Source organism: Balaenoptera ricei, chromosome 7 (assembly GCF_028023285.1).
Source record: "Balaenoptera ricei isolate mBalRic1 chromosome 7, mBalRic1.hap2, whole genome shotgun sequence".
NCBI classification, from domain to species: Eukaryota; Metazoa; Chordata; class Mammalia; order Artiodactyla; family Balaenopteridae; genus Balaenoptera; species Balaenoptera ricei.
The window spans coordinates 91980528-91999402 of NC_082645.1; positions in this window are offsets into that span (position 1 = coordinate 91980528).

Here is an 18875-nt window from a genome sequence, read left to right on the forward strand (position 1 = left end):
TTTGGAAAATCTGATGTTAAGTTAATTGTAATGCAGCCCTAAAAACAAAAACTTGCTCAAAAAAATGAGTTCACATATAGTGCCGTGGGTTGGCAAAAAGAGAAAGGAAGGAATAGCAGATTGTACTATCTATTATTGAGAAAAATTCTGGGCTAACCCCAGTCATAAACACTGCAGTATTCAATGTTTCAGGATAAGAACTCGTCACAAAATGATGTTATTTCAGAAAACGCTATAAAAAACACATCAAAAGAAGATAAATGGATTGCACACAGAGCCGAGAAATCCATGACACCGCAAAAGCCTATTCCGCCCATCCAGGTTAGCAGAAGGCTTCAGCCACTTGGGGGAGCTCAAATCTCACTTCCCTCAGTTATTACTCCACCCGCAAAGAGGTTGATAGCAGACATTGGATTGGTCAAGTCCAAGAACACAGTTTAGGGCACCGTGCAGGGCCTGGAACTTTCTCTATGGTGAAGTAGAGGGTAAAGGCAGTTCCTGGTGGTAAATTTCTTTTTGGGTTCTCATATTGTAGGGTTTTCTTTGGTTGGCGTTTTAGGAAAACTGGTTTCCCCATACAGCTGGGGTGATTAAAGAGGGCTCTTCCTCTTTAATCAGAGACAGATGTGCTCTCTTGCCCCCTGGAAGGTCTTGGGGGACAACAGATGATTTCTAAGAACTAAGAAAAACTTTTCTTTCTTTCCTTTCTTTAATTGCAATTTGACTGGAATTGTCTTTTCTCTCCATCAGAGACAAACAATGGGGGTAACTGCAGGCCAGGTAACATCTCTGGGTAATGAGACAGAACTGATTGTCCTGTGTTGGGAATTAGTTTCAAGGGCAAAGGAGGGCTCATCTCAGAAAAGAAAGAGCTTCTCTGTAGAGAATTTTGGGCTGGTAGTGCCAGCATTTGTGGACAGGAGAGTGTATTCACAATCCAAGGGTTTTGTTTTCCTTTGTATCTCCTTTTTCTCAATCTGACTGAGATAAATCCTAATAATGGCATGGATTTTGGAGCACTAGAAGTGTCTGATAAACCAGAGCTATGAAATTCATCACTAAACAGATAAAGAGGGCTGAAAGTCCTCTCTCCTTGTTACCTCTCTCCCTCCCTTCATTCATTCCTTCAAGCTAGAAAGTACCTGGGAGAAGGCTTCCTTCCTCCTTCCCTCCCTCCCTTCCTTCCTTCGTTCCTTTCTCCCTTCCCTTTGTTCATTCATTCTTCTTTTCGTTTTTGATGTGGTTCCATCTAAGATGTATCAATAATTGCTTTTCCTCTTTAAAATTGATTTTTAGCTATATAAGTGGTTCCTGAATACATTCTCCTTTCAAAAACCTAGAAAGCTAAAGCTGCTGTGAATTCCTCTTGGAGCACTACCCCACTACCCCAATGCCATATCCCAAGCATTGTTATTAAAGGAGGCCTATAGCCAGATTGCCTTGGCTTAAGTTTAACTCTACCAATTAACTGGCTGTGCAACTTTAGGCAAGTTGCTCAACTTGTCTGTGCCTAAGTTTCCTTATCTGGAGAATGGAAATGTTATTAATTTCCATTCTCCAGATAACCTACCTCACAGGATGGTTTTAAGGATAAAATGTAATAATTTATGTAAAACACTTAAACACCATATCAGATTTAATAAGCTCTTAAAAATGTTTGTTATTATTACCCTGCTTTCCACTTGCGATGTGTACGTTTCCCCAGTTCCTGGAGGTAACCGCTATTATGAGTTTTCAGAATATTGTTTTAGTATCGTGTGTGTGTGTGTGTGTGTTTAACAAATAGTGTCATATTATACATATTATTCTGTAGTTTGCCTTTTTAAATTAGCAATTATGTTTTGTGATTTATCCATGTTGATGCAAATAGATCTAGTATACTCCTTTTAACTGCTATATAATATACTATTGTGAATCTAATTTATTTAGCTATTTCCTGTTTGATAGACAGTTAAAATGTTACTAATTTTTATCTATTATAGACAGTGCTGCACTGAACCTTCATATAAATGTCTGTGCCGTATTGTGATAGAAATCTATGTGTGGAACTTATGAGTTGTAGGGAATGTACAAACTGGTTGAACCAATTTATATTCCCACTAGTAATATCTGAAAGTACTCAATTCCTCAAAACCTTGCAAAAGCTCAATAAGAAAATCAACCATTTTTGGCAATCTAATGGAGAGAAATATTGTCATTATTCATAACCTCTGTTTGCATTTCTATTATATCTTTAGTCTTTTTCTTATTAATCTGTAAGATAATCTTTTAAGTATGTGGCAAATACTTTCTCCTAATCAGATTTGCTTATCTTTTAGCTTTGTTCATGGAGTCTTTGATCATATGGGCCTAAATTTGTTTGCAGTAATATGTAATTGCACAATTATTCTTGCGATTACCATTTTCATGCATTTAGGCTATAGGAGGAAATTGAAGCTCCATAAGAGAAAACAAATTGTGTAAGAGAACACATAGAGTGAGAAAGGGAGAAAGGTGAGAATCAAGGATTGCTCTAAAGAGCACCTTCATGTACAAGTGGTAAGTCTGGAGCATGGAGAGGAACAAGACTAGCTTTAAAAATACATTTTTGGGACTTTCCTGGTGACGCAGTGGTTGAGAATCCGCCTGCCAATGCAGGGAACACGGGTTCGAGCTCTGGTCTGGGAAGATCCCACATGCCATGGAGCAACTAAGCCTGTGTGCCACAACTACTGAGCTTGCACTCTAGAGCCTGTGAGCCATAACTACTGAGCCCTCGTACCACAACTACTGAAGCCTGTGCACCTAGAGCCCGTGCTCTGCAACAAGAGAAGCCACTGCAATGAGAAGCCTGCACACCTCAACGAAGAGTAGCCCCCTCTACCACAACTAGAGAAAGCCCGTGTGCAGCATCAAAGACCCAATGCTACCAAAAAAACAAAAAAATACATTTTTGTCTTGCAGTCCAACGGAAAGAGAACATAATGGAAACGATGTCATCAGACAAACAGTGTAATCCTACATGTTGTAGAGGAGGAATGAGACTAACTTTGGCACAGGTAGAAGTTTGGGGAAAAAAAAACCCCCAAAATCTGACTCTAACTGAGAGAAATAGGGATTCCTTAGGAGGGAATGGAAATGGAATGCAAGAGTAAGGAATTAGGTTGTGCTGCTGCAGAAAAAGAGGTAGAGAAAGCAGTATTTTTGTTGGCCTGAAAGAAAGCTAGAAAACCCATGGGACAAGACATACTGCTTTTTCCTACACCACTAAAGCCTTGAAAAATGTTACCAGTGGTAACTCCAGCTCAGAAATACATCGATGGAAGGATTCTCCAGCTGGTACAAATGTGATAGCAGAAGGAAACATTAACCTAGGAAGTAGGATTGTTAGGACTAAACAACTTTAGACTCCAGAGTCTAAAACAGCAACATCTTCGGCATAGATGCATCATAGGACCTGAAACAAACAAACATACGGCATCTGGTGGGAGACAGAGAAACAGACATGAGCAGGAAATTGGAACTATGGGAAGAATACACTGGGTGCTTGGAGATGTCTCTTGTAAATGGGCAAGAACTGTTATAAGAGAGAAGAACCTGTACTCTTAGATGGGGTTCAAACTCAGTCCAGCATTTTGGCACCAGGAATAAGGGAATAAATATGAAAGCAACTTGAGAAATTTTCAATATGCAGAAGGAACACCAATAAGAAGAGAATCCTAGAAAGCACTGGGGATTGGTGGGACCCTCAGTGCAAATTTCTGAGTCATGCAATAAAAAGGACAGTTTACAGGAGTGATGGATTTTTCAATAAAATTTGGAATTTAGTATCACAATTAATCTCTTGATTGCATTTCTTCTGGGTTTAAGGTCATGGGGGGTGATGGAATGGACTCTGAAAAATTGCATGGATTATCCTGTCAATGACTTTTTCTATTTTCCCTTCTCCTCTTTAGAATGTATCTGTGTTAGTCTTACAGTAAATATGCATTTGAGCATTATTCATTCCTCAGCTGACATGCCTGCTGCCTTTGATTAGATTATTTCCATGTCTTTGGAAGCAGGGCCTTCCTTAAGGAAACTGTGATATTCTTCGACTTCTGACTCCTGACCTACAGATTTATCTATAGCCACACCCTACTTTTTCTTTCCAGATTTCCCCATCAAGTGGTACTGTGAGTGTTTCCTTAAAAATTTCCCCTCTGCTCCAAACCTAAAAGACATAGCAATGGGAAAAAAAAAAATCCAAACAATAACTAAACGTTTTCATGGGCCAGAAATGGAAACACTCGGCAGTAAGCCGGGACTGCAGCATAGGCCTGCTGGGCTATAGTTCCAGAAATAGACAGAGTTAGGAGGGTGACTACTGCAGTGGAATGAAAACCAAAGTGGTCCACATGTGGTAGGGCACCAGGGCCAGCATCACCGTGTAAAAGCCAAGGCTAGGTGGGCCTACCATGCCCATGAAAGGAGGTGGAAACGGCTCTGATCACTGTGTGAAGCTGTGGCTTTATAAAGCTGAGCTCCTGCGGCGGGCAGGAGGAAGTAGAGCAAGTCCAGCAGCAGGACTTGTTTAGCTCAGTAACTAGATCTAAAATAGCCCCATCATTCTGCACTTGGAGCTGTCCCTCCAGTGTAAGACCTGGTTCTGGACTTGGGTGGTGGGTCTCCCTGGGGGCTGAGTGGAGGCAACCACATAATTTATACATAGAGAGGCGTGGTCACAGAGAGAGAACATAAGACAAAACAACAACAAACCCAGTCCCACCTAAGATTAGCCTACCAACCCAAATATAAACTCACCATTATGAAAACTACCACTAAAAAAGTGAGTCAGCAAAATAATCAGATGGATTCACTCCTAGTGAAATGCAAACATATTGAATGATTTAAAAATATTAGGTTCCAGATCTTCAAAGAGATAAAGAACAAGAAATTACAAAACAGGAATAGGCAGATCTGAGTAAAGAACTGATAGATTACAAATAAAAAACAATTAGAAATTGTGAGAATGAAAATAAATTTAATGAAATAAAAAGTTTAATAGGGCAAACACTATACTAGACACAGTAAAAGAACATTCTAGTGAACTGGAATTAAATAATATTATAAATATTACATTTCCCCTCTTCCTCTGACAGTCTTGTACATGAAGGTGCTCTTTATGTTTTTTAATTAAAATTTTTAAAAAAATAAATTTATTTATGGCTGCGTTGTGTCTTCGTTGCTGTGCATGGGCTTTCTCTAGTTGCAGCAAGAAGTGGCTACTCTTCGTTGCAGTGCGCGGGCTTCTCATTGCGGTGGCTTCTCTTGTTGCAGAGCACAGGCTCTAGGCATGTGGGCTTTAGTAGTTGTGGCACGCGGGCTCAGTAGTTGTAGGTCTTGGGCTCTAGAGCACAGGCTCAGTAGTTGTGGTGCACAGGCTTAGTTGCTCTGCAGCATGTGGTACCTTCCCGGACCAGGGCTCGAACCTGTGTGCCCTGCATTGGCAGGCGGATTCTTAACCACTGCACCACCAGGGAAGTCCGAAGGTGCTCTTTAGAGCGATCTTTGATTCTCACTTTTCTCCTTTCTCACCCTATGTGTTCTTCCTACACAACCTATTTTCTCCTATGGCTTCAATTTCCTCCTATAGCCTAAAGGCATGAAAATGGTAGTCGCAAGAATAATTGTGCAATTATGTATAACTGCAAACGTGGCCGATGGTACTTGGATCACTGTAGCCTTTATTATTGGATAGTTTGCTAGAATAGTAAAGCTATTTTTCAGCCAATATAATATATCTCACTTTCCACAGATCGGCTTCCAAAGTTTCTCCTAACTTCTCTGCCACAGGCACTATGATGAATAAGCTGCAGAGGCTCCAAGTATTCAGATGACATATAAGTTATAGAATTATTCTGACAGCTCACCTTCTCTTTACCAGTGTGTTCCCTTCATAAAATTGATTTTGAATTTAAATAATTACCTGTAAGACTCTATTCTTAACTGACAGGAAGGTCTTTTTTTTTTAATGAATGAATGAATGAATTAATTAATTATTTTTGGCTGCGTTGGATCTTTGTTGCTACGCGCAGGCTTTCTCTAGTTGCAGGGGGTGGGGGCTACTCTTTGTTGTGGTGCACGGGCTTCTCACTGCAGTGGCTTCTCTTGTTGTGGAGCACGGGCTCTAGGTGTTTGGGCTCAGTAGTTGCGGCACACGGGCTCAGTAGTTGTGGCTCATGGGCTCTAGAGCACAGGCTCAGTAGTTGCGGCGCACGGGCTTTGTTGCTCCGTGGCATGTGGGATCTTCCCGGCCCAGGGCTCGAACCCGCGTCCCCTGCATTGGCAGGCGGATTCTTAACCACAGCGCCACCAGGGAAGCCCCGAAGAAGCTCTTAATATGCATCTACTTGAATGAATCACAGTTTTGGGGACTTCTAGGCTATAATAGTCTGATGACTAGGATGAGGAAGGTGTGGGAGATGCTTCTGGTTTCCTTCTCAATCTTCCTTCTCCCTCCTTCTTTGCTAACAGAGCCCTAATTTTATTCAGGGTGGCAATGTGCTCAGTCTTAAGCAAGAAGAATTCCCAAGTAGAACCCATGGTCCAAGAAGCCAGTTGTGACAATCCTGCTCTCTGCTTTGCCAGCCTCCCTCACCCTTCCTTGGGGATGACCATATGACCTAGTTCTAATAAATAAGATGTAAAAGGAAGTCTACGAAAAAGAGGAGCCATGTGGTTAGTGCTGCTCCTACCTCTTTCCTCTTGCCTTGAAATTAATGTTTGAAAAATGTGACAGCCATCTTGAGAATGAGGGCCAGCCCAGGATAATCATAGAAATACCAGCCCTGTCGCATTGAGCTGGGCGAGTGCCAGCAGTACCTACCATTGGACATTTTGTCATATAAGGAAAATTAGCTTTTATCAATGTACTTTAAGCCATATGCATTTCTAATTGATACAGTGTGGAAATAAAATAGTTGGCTCCTTTAATCTATATTTTGAAAGACTAAAGTGACTAGAGGTCAATTCTAGGCTAAAGTAAAAGAAATACATGTTAACTGACCTGCACTAGATAAGAACATAGGCTTAAAGAAAAGAGAATAGGAAATATTTCCTTCACAACTCTTGTTAGAAGAGTTTTTCAATGAATATGCCAATCAATTTAAATATTTGAACCCCTATGATATCTAGATTGAGTTAAGTGAGTTTCTTAGCTGTTCAAACCACTGTATTTTACAGAAATGGGAGTAGCATATATAAGGACTAGAGACTCAAATGTGAGCTGAGGGGGAATGTGTTGGCCATCTTTCTAGCCACTTATTACTGTCATCTATTGCCTTGCTTATTATTTTTATTTTGAAATAATTTCAAGTTTACAGAAATGTTGCAAGATTAGTACAAGGAACTTCCATATACCCTTTACTCAGTTTCACTAATTGTTAACATTTTCCCACATTTGCTTTATCATTCTCTCTGTTTATTTTTTATTTATTTATTTTTTGGATGCAAATGTATTTTATTTTATTTTATTATTTTTAATGGAAAGGCATTTTATTTTAAATATAGCAGTGTGTACATGTCAATCCCAAATTCCCAGTCTATCCCTCCCCTCCACCCTTCCCCGCTGGTAACCATAAATTCATCCTCTAAGTCTGTGAGCATCCTCTCTGTTTAGAAAGGTAGATATAGATGTAAATAGTTTTTTCTGAGCTATTTGAGAATAAACTGTAGACCAGATGTTCCTTTACCCCTAAATTGTTCAGTGTATATTTCTAAAAAAGATGGAAATTCTTTTACATAACCATAGTACAATCATCAAAATCAGGGAATAACATTGATAGAATATTATTATCTAATAATACTATGGACCTTATTCTAATTTTGGCAATTATTCCAATAATGAGATAGATAGATAGTTAGATCTGTCTTTTGGTCCAGGATCAATTCAGGATTGCATATTGTTTTTAGTTGTCATGCACCTGCTAATTTTATAATTAAAAACATGCATGTGTCTATTTTCTTAGATGACTGTATATAGCAATCATAAAATAAGAAATGCCATATTGAGTCATACCTACTCTCAGTCAAGCTCATTATGTTGATGGGAATGGATGGAGATGATTTGCAAGAGTATGGTTATTGTCCTTATTTTAAGTTTTAAATTTGCACTGAAGGACTTCCCTGGTGGTGCAGTGGTTAAGAATCCACCTGCCAATGCAGGGGACACGGGTTCGATCCCTGGTCCGGGAAGATCCCACATGCTGTGGAGCAACTAAGCCCGTGTGCCACAACTACTGAGCCTGCGCCCTAGAGCCTGTGAGCCACAACTACTGAGCCCGTGTGCCACAACTACTGAGCCTGCACTCTAGAGCCCGTGCTCCACAACAAGAGAAGCCACTGCAATGAGAAGCCCATGTACCACAATGAAGAGCAGCCCCCACTTGGCACAACTAGAGAAAGCCCATGTGCAGCAACGAAGACCCAATGCAGCCAAAAAAAGAAAAATTTGCATTGAAGGTTTAAACATATGTAGTTAAAGAGTCAAATAATTCCAGGGACTTACCTGGCGATCCAGTGGTTAAGACTTTGACTTCCAATGCAGGGGGTACAGGTTCTATCCCTGGTTGGGGAGCTAAGATCCCACATGCCTCATGGCCAAAAAACCGAAACATAAAACAGAAGCAATATTGTAACAAATTCAATAAAGACTTTAAAAAAAATGGTCCACATTAAAAAAAAAAAAACAAACGTAAAAAAAAGAGTCAAATAATTCCAAAATGTTTCCTATGAGAAAAAAAATAGCGGTCTCTACCTTGACTTTTTTATCATCTCCATTTCTCGTTTCTCAGAAGCAAATATGTTAAAATATCTTAGCTGATTCTTTTGATATTTACCTTCATGTACCTAAATAACATGTTTATATTACTATATATTTTTAGGGGAGCTTATACAAAATCTATTGATTTCCTGCTGTGGAAGATGCTATGGCAGATGAGAACATACCCTTCCCATATATCTGACCTCCTAATACAGTCATATCATAATTTTGTTTAGATTAATATTTGGAGTTAATGTTTTTATTGCTATAAAATGCCACTTATAGCTGATTTTATATGACAACTTTTCCTTTTCTGCCCAAATTTGCTTTCCTTGGACTTAATAATTATCTTACTTTTTATGTTTGCTTATTTTTCTGTGTACATATAACTGATTCAAGGCCAAATTTCTCTAGCTGTCTTAATCTCTTTTTATTACGTTCAGCTGTATTATGTCTTTTAACAATTTATCTTCGTGACAAAACCTCTCCCAGAGCTCTCTGACCTTCTTCAATGTGAACCAGTTGCCCCTTTCTATCTGGGGACCATTGTCATCAGGCATCTCTCTTTATTGTCATTCTGAGGATTCTCATACCCTTTCTCCTTTGTTGCATCCCCTTTTCCTCTATTCCATGTCTTTCTCTTACTTTTTTCTCTTTGTTTTCTGGCACTGTCAGTTTTTGAGATTTTTGACGGTTTTCATGTGTAAATTGAATCATGTCTTTGTCGTTTCCACTGCTGGCTTTAGATTCAGCTTTCCTTGTAATTTTCAAGGACTCGAGATACAACACATGCTACAACATGGATGAACCTTGAGGACATTATTCTAATGAAATAAGCCAGTCACAAAAGAACAAATATCCTGTGATTCCACTTATATAAAATACCTAGAGTAGTCAAATTCATTGATATTTTATGGAAAGTAAAATGGTGGTTGCCATGAGCTGGGGAGAGGGAAGAACGGTAAATTATTGTTTAATAGATATAGAGTTTCAGTTTCATAAGAAGAAAAGAGTTCTGTGGATTGATGGCAGTGAAGTTAGCATAACAACATGAATTTAAAAAAAAAATTTTTTTGGTCATGCTGGTTCCCCAACTATGTGGGATCGAACCTGTGCCTCATGCAGTAGAAGCGCAGAGCCCTAACCACTGGACTGCCAGGGTATTCCCCAACAATGTGAATGTTTTTAATGCCACTGAAGTGTACACTTAAAAATGTTTAAGATAGAGCAAGATGGGGGATAGGAAGACGTCTATCATTCTCTCCCTCATGGACACACCAATTCAACACCACTACCTGGAACAATTCCCTTTGTGAGAGATCCAGAAATCAATTCAGAGGATTCTACTACCAAGGCGAGAGCAAAACCAGCCATACTGGAGCTGGTAGGAGAATTTGAGGCTCCATTTTGCCATAATCCCTCCCTTTGGTACGTGACTGGGAGGAAACCCCCAGCTCCCAGCTTCTCCCTGGAGAAGGAAAGAAAGGATTAGACTGAACGTCCAACATTCTGACCATGTACTGGTTTCTTCCTTGCCTGAATCTGAGTGCTGGTATGGAAAGACCCTGTGTTGGGAGCTATTAAAAGCAAAGGCAGCTCTTTGGATTAACATGCAAGCACTCACCATAGCCCTTCCTCCTGGCTCAGTACTGAGTTAAAGGATGAAAAAAATCTGAAATCTCAGCTTCTCCCTGGGGAGAGAAAGTGGTGGGACATACATCCAAGATTCCAACTTTTTCGTAGTGCTGTCTGAGAGACATATCTGTCTCACCCACCTCAGAGCACTGGTGGGACTGGCATAATCTAGACTCCTGAAGGTCGTTGAGAACAAAGGCAAAGGCTTGGATTAGTACACAGTCACCCACCAGAGCTCCTCAAAGCAGAGTGAGCAGAAGAAAAGTCCCAAATACCACCTTCTCCCTGGGCAGGGAAAGGATTAACAAAATGGCAATATCAAGTTCTAATCTACTGATAGTTACTTTAAATGTAAATGGATTAAATTCTCCAATCAAAAGACAGAGAGTGGCTGAATAGGTAAAAAGACAAGATCTAACTATATGCTGTGTACAAGAGACATGCTTTAGATTTAAAGATACACATAGACTGAAAGTGAAGAGTGGACAAAGATATTCCATGCAAATGGTAACCAAAAGAGAGCAGGAGTGGTCATAATTACATCAGACAAAATATACTTTGTCAAAACTGTCACAAGAGACTAAGAAGGACATTACATGATGCAAGGGTCAATTCACATGAAGAAGATGCAACAATATAAATATGTATATATCCAACATTACAGCACCTAAATATATAAAGCAAACATTGACAGAACTGAAGGGAGAAATAGACAGCAATACAATAATAGTAGGAGATTTTAATACAACACTTTCAATAATACATAGAACATCCAGACAGAAACCAATAAGGAAACATTTGACTTGGACTGTACTTTAGACCAAATGGCCCTAACAGATATATATAGAAATTTAACCCAACAGCCACAGGATATACATTCTTCTCCAGCACACACAGAACATTCTCCAGGACCAATCATATGTTGGGCCACAAAACAAAGATACCCCTTCTACATTCCAAGTTACAGGTGACAGTTTTACTAATTGGTCTGCACATAATTCAGGCCACTTTTTCTCAGCTTCCAACAGCAAGTTCTTCAGTGTTCTTCAAGCCTTCACTAATTATCCCCTTGAAATCCCTCCATATTTTGCCTGCCACTGAATCCCAAAGCCAATGCCATATATTTTAGGTTTTTATTAGGGCAACATCCTACTTCTATGTACCAAATTCTGGTTTGGTCACCTATTGATATGTAACAAACTACCTCAAAAGTTAGTGGCTTAAAATGACAACTATTTTATTATCTCTCATTGCTCTGTGTGTTGATTAGGAACACCTGAGCAGTTCTTCTACTGGCATTTTTTGTGGTCTTTCTCATGGCTGCAGTCAGATGGTAACTGGAATCCTTGGGCAGCTGGGGCTCCCTCTCTGTGTAGTCTCAGACTCTTTTCTTCATGTGACCTCTCTATATCATCTTTCTAGCAGGGTAGCTGGACTTTCTTTCTTTCTTTCTTTCTTTCTTTCTTTCTTTCGACTGCTCTGGGTCTTTGTTGTGGTGTGTGGGCTTAGTTGTGGTATGTGGGATCTTAGTTCCCCAACAGGGGATTGAACCTGGGACCCCTGCATTGGGAGCATGGAGTCTTAACCACTGGACTGCCAGGGAAGTCCCTGAACTTCTTATATTTGGTTTCTTGACTTCCCAAACTGAATGTTCCAAGAGAGAGAAAAGAGAAGCAGCCAATCCTCCTAAAGGCTAGAATTGGTATTGTGTCACTTCTGGCACATTTTATTGGAAATCTGGAGTTAGTGTAGGAGGGGACTATAAAGAAGGCATGGATGCCATAGGCATGCACTTTGGCAGGTGTCTTTGAACACTAGCTACCACATAGTGTTGTGGTGAGATATTTACTATTTGAAAACAGCAAGAATGGGGTACTATTCCTTAATGAAAGACATGTTTGTATTATGTTTTGCTCTAGTTCAGCTAGGAACCTTCCTACATATATTTAAGTATCTGTGTGTGTGCATGTGTGTGCGTGTGTGTGTGTGTGTAGATACATATTTGAAAATTTGAAAATGCATGCAGTCACTGCTTTACGACAGATGATTTAGAGAACATTAACATTTTGTTAGGTGAAATGATATAGGGGAGAATGTGACATAATAAACACTTGACTGGAAGCCAAGGAATTCCTCATCTAAACTAAGAATTACGACAATACAGTAGTGTGACCTTGGACAAGCTCAAACTTTTCTGGATCTTAGTTTCCTCATCTGTAAGAACCCTTTCATGTTGGAAAGGGATTTTCACTGATCTATATTGACATTAAACTAATGTTTTAGCACTATTTTAGGACTAATCATCTGTTGTACTCTTACATCTCTCACGACTGAGCTGAAGTATTACATCCTCTGGGATGCCTTCACCCAAATCTAAATCACAACCTTTGTAGAATGATGTGAAGTTCTCAGATTTATGGCAGCCAAGTTATGCAAAAAAGTTTCAAATGTTGTATTCATAGAACAAGTGATTTGCTAAATCAAACAGCAATTCAAAGTATTTAGCAATGGGCTGAAAATATCAACTTTGTCAATTTTAGTTTCTGTTTTTCATCATGAATGTGAAAAATAGGTGAATTTCTCTATGTAGATGCCTCTTTTTATAGTTGCTTAAATTCATGTAATCATATCTTTTTTAGTCAGGGTAGACTAACTGCTAAAACAAACAATCCCAACATTTCAGTGGCTTAACATAATAAAAGTTTGGTTTTTGCTCATGCAATAATTCAACATAGGTGTTCCTGGACAAATAGTTCCTAGGCAGCTCTCCTCTTTCAGTCCTTATGTTCTTGGGGGCTTCTTCATTCTATTGGCGGGTGAGGTGAGAGAGAGAGGATTGCGCATGAGAGATCTTTATGGTCCATGTCTGGAAGTGATGTTCTTTTTTTCTGCCTGCATTCCGTTGGCCAGAACTCAATCACATAGCTCCTCATAACTGCAGGGGAGGCTGGGAAATGTAGTTTTGCTATGTGCCCAGAAAAGAGAAAGATTAGATTGCTATGTGTTAGTTGGTGAGCAGCTTGCACCCTCTGTGCCAGTGTCCATCTTTCGTTATATTTTACTCCATAGACCTCTGACATTTATTTATCTGTATGTGCTTTCTATTTTTTACCTTAATGTTAGAGACGTGTGAGTAGAGAGAATAGAGAGAAGTGTTTGGACGGGTTTCAAAGGATCTTCTACTGTATCAATGAACCTTTGTGTTTATGGTAGAGTGACTGGGGTTATGGCCTCAGGGTGGGATGAGGAGAAGGAGGCTTCTTGGCGAATAGTTTCTCTGATTCACTAAATGCTCCATCAGAAAAAAAGTCTTAGTTTAAAGCTGATAATTCATTACCAGCTAAAACGCTGCCTTATAGTAATTCCTTTAATTCCCAGCACATTAAAATCCAAAGTGATTGGCAGATTGTAGTCTGAAGAACAGAAAAAAAATAAATTTCACTGTTTGAATGATTTTGCATCTTGATAGCTCCCTTGGGTCCTTTCTGTTTTCACCCGAAATAGCCAGAGTCCTTAGAAACACAGAACTGCTCATTTTCTAGCCCACTAGAGGTAGTGCCAGCCAGTGCTTTGATGATTGGGCTTCCTGAGGCTCACACTGTCAGATTTATGAAGCGCAAGGAAGGTATTTCAGTAACGGGGCAAAATTCACTTCCAAGGAGGGGAAATGTCAGCCACGTTGCTAGTTCATGTCAACATAGATCAGTGGAAAGATAGTCTCCCTGACCATGTGCAGAAGACTGTGTCCTTTTTTTGGCTAGCTCTCCACATCTGTCACTAATATAAATGAATCTTAGTAGAACATGTTGAAGATGAAAAAGACAAAAAGGAGACATCGTATTTTTTATTGTCTTTATGTTAAACAGTGTCTTGTTTCTAGAAATGCTTTAAATTTGAAAACTGACTTAGCTGGAGTTGTTTGGGATGGAGAGGGTACAGAAAATGTCAAAATTTAACTGCCGTCCTCAAGTCTACCAGTGACTGCGGACTAGATTATGAAAACAGAGTTGAATGGGGTCATTTTCAAGCTTACAATGAGTCTGTTTTAGTCTCACTGATATTTTTGCCAAAGATTTTTTTCCTTGCATGCTAATTAGATCCTTCTCCGACTTAGCCTTACTTAATCTTCTACTTTGAAAACTCTTAATCAAGTATCGCCTAATGGTTGCATTTAGAATGAAAAAATAAGGAACTTTATTGCTGTTATCAACATAAAACTAATGCCTACTACTAACTAACTAGTTTGGGGGCAAGTTACTGAATTCTCTGGGACTTACTTTTTCTACCTCTGATACATGATGATTCTGAACTAAATATTCTCCGAGGTTCCTTTCAGTTGTAATGATCTGTGGCATTTCCCAATCTTCTGAGGTGAGAAGGAATATGGTGGATTATATTTTTCAGAGGGCCCAATTAATAGTTCCCCAGTTCTCTAACCAGATTCTGTACAAATCGAAAGAAGGCTGGAGGCCAAAACGTCACTCTATTCTGATGGAGGACTTCTGTCCTCTGTGGGTAGCTCAGTCCCAGTAGGAAAAAGGAAAGCTGATCTGCGCATGCCCAGTTTATTCACCTCAAATTTACTCATCAGACAAATCACTTCTGTATCCCAGAGGTGGAGACAGGAAGGGACAGAGAGAAGCCAGGAGCAGAATGCAGTAGACTTCCACTCCCTTGGAAAGCAGCATCAGGAATGGAAGAATCCTTTCCTGCTACTGATATGTTAGAGCAGAAGATACAAACTGGGAGATATATGTCAGTAACTGTGGGTCAGATCATGGAGGCTCTTGAAATAAAAGGCAATAGGGAGTCACTGTAGGTACTTGAGAAGGAGCAAGATGAAAACAATTTAAAGAAAAGCACAACTCAGTAATAAATTAAAAAAAAAAGTTTGGAGAGCAAAGAGGGACTGGATGTTAGAAAAGGAAAGAAGTAATTAAGGCTTAGGCATTTTGTTTTTGGAAGACATACTTCAAGAATGAAGAAGAAATACAGGAACAGGCTTATCCTGTGTTGATCCAGAGGATAGAGTTATATAATCTAAAGTGGAAGTTATGCTAATATTGAAAACTTTGGTTCAGTATAAGGAAGAGCTCAGGATTAGAGGTGTTGAAATGTGTATTAGGCTATCAGTCAGGTTTTTCATAGGGAAAAAGTCACCACTGTGAGTCACGTCTGGTCCACTTTCATGTTTTCTTTGACTTCAGGCAGTGTTTTAAAACATTTGAATAAGCAGTTAATATTTAGTAATTTTAAAAAGTCACCAAAAGTCTGGATTTCAGATTCTTCTTGAACTAGCACCACTGGACCTACCTGAAGACAACAGTTGGACAGAGCTCTGTAAGGTCTTCCCCATGTAGACAAGGCGTGTGCTTTACTGTTTGCCATGGTCCTCACCATTCCTTATTGTATGGCATCTACTTTTCTCATTACCTGCCTGGTCCCTATGTAGGCATTTGACTTTTCAACAATTGTTGTATTGGGAATTTCTACACTGAGAGGGAAAATGAATTCAATAGCTCTTGACTCACAACTTCTCTGATTCCAAGTTCTTTGGCCATTTATGTATAACTTAATCTCATTTTAAATAAGACCGGTTTCCTCCTGTGATGTGCTATTTTCATTATCATTTTTTCATTTCGTTATTTCATTTTCATTGTTCTGGTAATATTTATTTTTCCTTTAGAGCAACTATGTGAGGTTTTCAGCTGGCATTAAGCATAAAAATAGCGAACAGGATCTGTAGATAGGCCTGAGCCCACGCAAGTAGGGACGTGGCCAAATTTGCTAGAGGCACTACTTCTCCCTCACAGTGCTCCATCACTGAGAATGGGGGCTCCCCTGAATACTTGCTGTAGGTGCATTGTCCCAGCTTGCCCTCCCAAGTCACTATTTAACAAGGCCTCACAGCACTCTACATGGTTCCTGGTTGGCCTATTGGACTGCTAAGCATGGCTTAATTTTTGAAAAGTGATTCCAAGGCCATGACAGAGTGGTTATGTAGTCCATAGTCAGCACAAAGAAACCTGATCCACGAGGAAGTAGATAAGGCAGGGAATGATCCTAGAGAAGCTAGGAAAACATGCAAAGGATGTCAGGGGATAGAAACAAGGGGAGGCCAGATGGTCAAGGGGGCATCAGTAGGGCAGAGGAGGGACTGACAGGAAAGGGACAGAACAAAGTGTGGGTGCATTACAGAGTGGGTGCAGGATAAACTTTGTCAAGTAGGGATTCTGATTACTGTTGTCACCTTTATGGATAATTTGGTACTGGGCTAGAGGTGGGTTAATTTTGTGTTTGCCTCATCTCGTTGACTGACCATGGCTTGTTATCTCATTTCTTTATAATTATTGACAGAGAGCTGATAAATTGATGAACACTTGATATTATGACAAAAGGAAAAGAAACCCTAGATACTAAGGAATATGTATATTAATAATGATAAAACCACTACAATACAACATATATATGCAGCACTTTACCTCATAGGGTGGCTTTTCACTCACAAATGTTGCCCCATCTCTGGGATATGTCCCAGAAAATGAAATAGAGTATATATCCTTGGGTATCACCAAACTAAAGCCCATGATCTGTCTCAAGGCTCATGCTACAATAAAGCCTCTTTTTCTTCCATGACATAAATATCAAATATCAGAGCCATATGTCAACCTGTTACTTCCCTTCAATAATTTTTTTTTTTAATAAACATTATGTTGATGTTAGAGAAGAACTGGATTGTCAAACCTGCATCTTTATTTATTTATTTGTTTATTTTTTGGCCACACCACGTGGCATGTGAGATATTAATTCCTGGACCAGGGATCAAACCCGTGCCCCCTGCACTGGAAGCGTGGAATCTCAACTACTGGACCACCAGGGAAGTCCCCCTGCTTTAATAATTTATATCAACCACAAACATTTAACTAAGTGTAAATTCCAAAATATGATAATTGACAAGTTTGCAGTATGTTAGAGTTTATCTAGTGATTGCATGTATACGCCTTTTAAAATTCCTCATAACACTGTGATGAGACGTGACTTCCAATCATAAATTGCATGCTCCTGCCACTGTACTGTACTGCCTTTCTGCTGCTCTTAGTTCCTGGTTTTTGCTAAAATGCATTTTCTGTAAGCCCTTCAATATAGCAAATCACCACAAAATCGATTGTGTACTCCCCAAAGAATAATGTTATAATTGAGGGTTGCCTTCTTCACTTAAAACATGAAATACCATATTAAATAAATCAAAGATTAACTACAGTATTTCCTCTTTAAAAGATAATAAAATTAAGTCCTATAAAATGGAAAGGAATGTCTATACGTGTTGATTACACAAGGGCTCAAATATAGCATAGTTTATATAAAGTTTGGAAAAATTCTAGCTCTCCTTTATCATAAATACCACCCACCTAAAGTGAACATGCTGGTTAAAATAACCATCAATTAAGTGTGCAAGACAGACCTATGTATTTTAATGAAACAGAGTACAAAAATATTCAATGACAGGGTTTTAGGTTCTACATTGCAACTAACCTTTCAGAAACCAACACTCGTGTAGTTTTAGTTTAGCATCAAAGATGAAAATCCATAATTATCTGAAAAGATTATTAAAAATACTCATATATATATGTGTGAGGCTGAATTTTTTCATATCCTTTAACCATAATAACAAATTAAATGCAGAAACAGACATGAAAATCCAACAATCTTCTCAAAAGACCGACAAGAATGCAACTTGCAAAAATATAAAATATAAAGAGATCCACTCTTCTCACTACACTATTTTATTTTGGAAATAGTTATTTTTATAAAAATATACTATTTCTTTTGATATGTAATGGGTTATTAATATTATTCTAAATGAATAAATGAATATTTTTTAAAACTTAAAAAATGTAACCATCAGTTAAACATTTACTTAGTAATTATTTTCTTGTCATTTTAGATTTAGGAGAACTTTTGTGGTATTATTTTTATGATCTGCATCTTTCAAAAGTTGGGCAGAACAGATGGTTGTTGCATTCTGTTGCAGGTTGGGGTCTCTGGGAAGCAGACTCAAAGATGGAGTTTGGCATACAGGATGTTTTTTATGGAAAAGCATTGGGATCAATGCCCTGTGGAAGGGTGGGGGAGGAGGGAGGCAAAGGGAGAAGGAGAGCTGACCTAAGAGCTGCGTTGGCACACCCCACAGGGGGCTGTGGAGTGAAAATGGCTCATCAGAGTTTTACTGCGTTAGGGTAAATTATGGCTGCCAGATAAAATACAGGACACACAGTTAGATTTGAATTTCAGATTCAAATTCGAATGGGACATACTTCTACTAAAAGATTATTCATTGTTTATCTGAAATTCAAATTTAGCTGGCTGTCTTGTATTTTCATCTGCTACAGCTGGCAGTGCGAGCCAAAATGGGCAGGCTTTTATATCCCGGCCTGTTATTGCATGTGGATCACTCAGG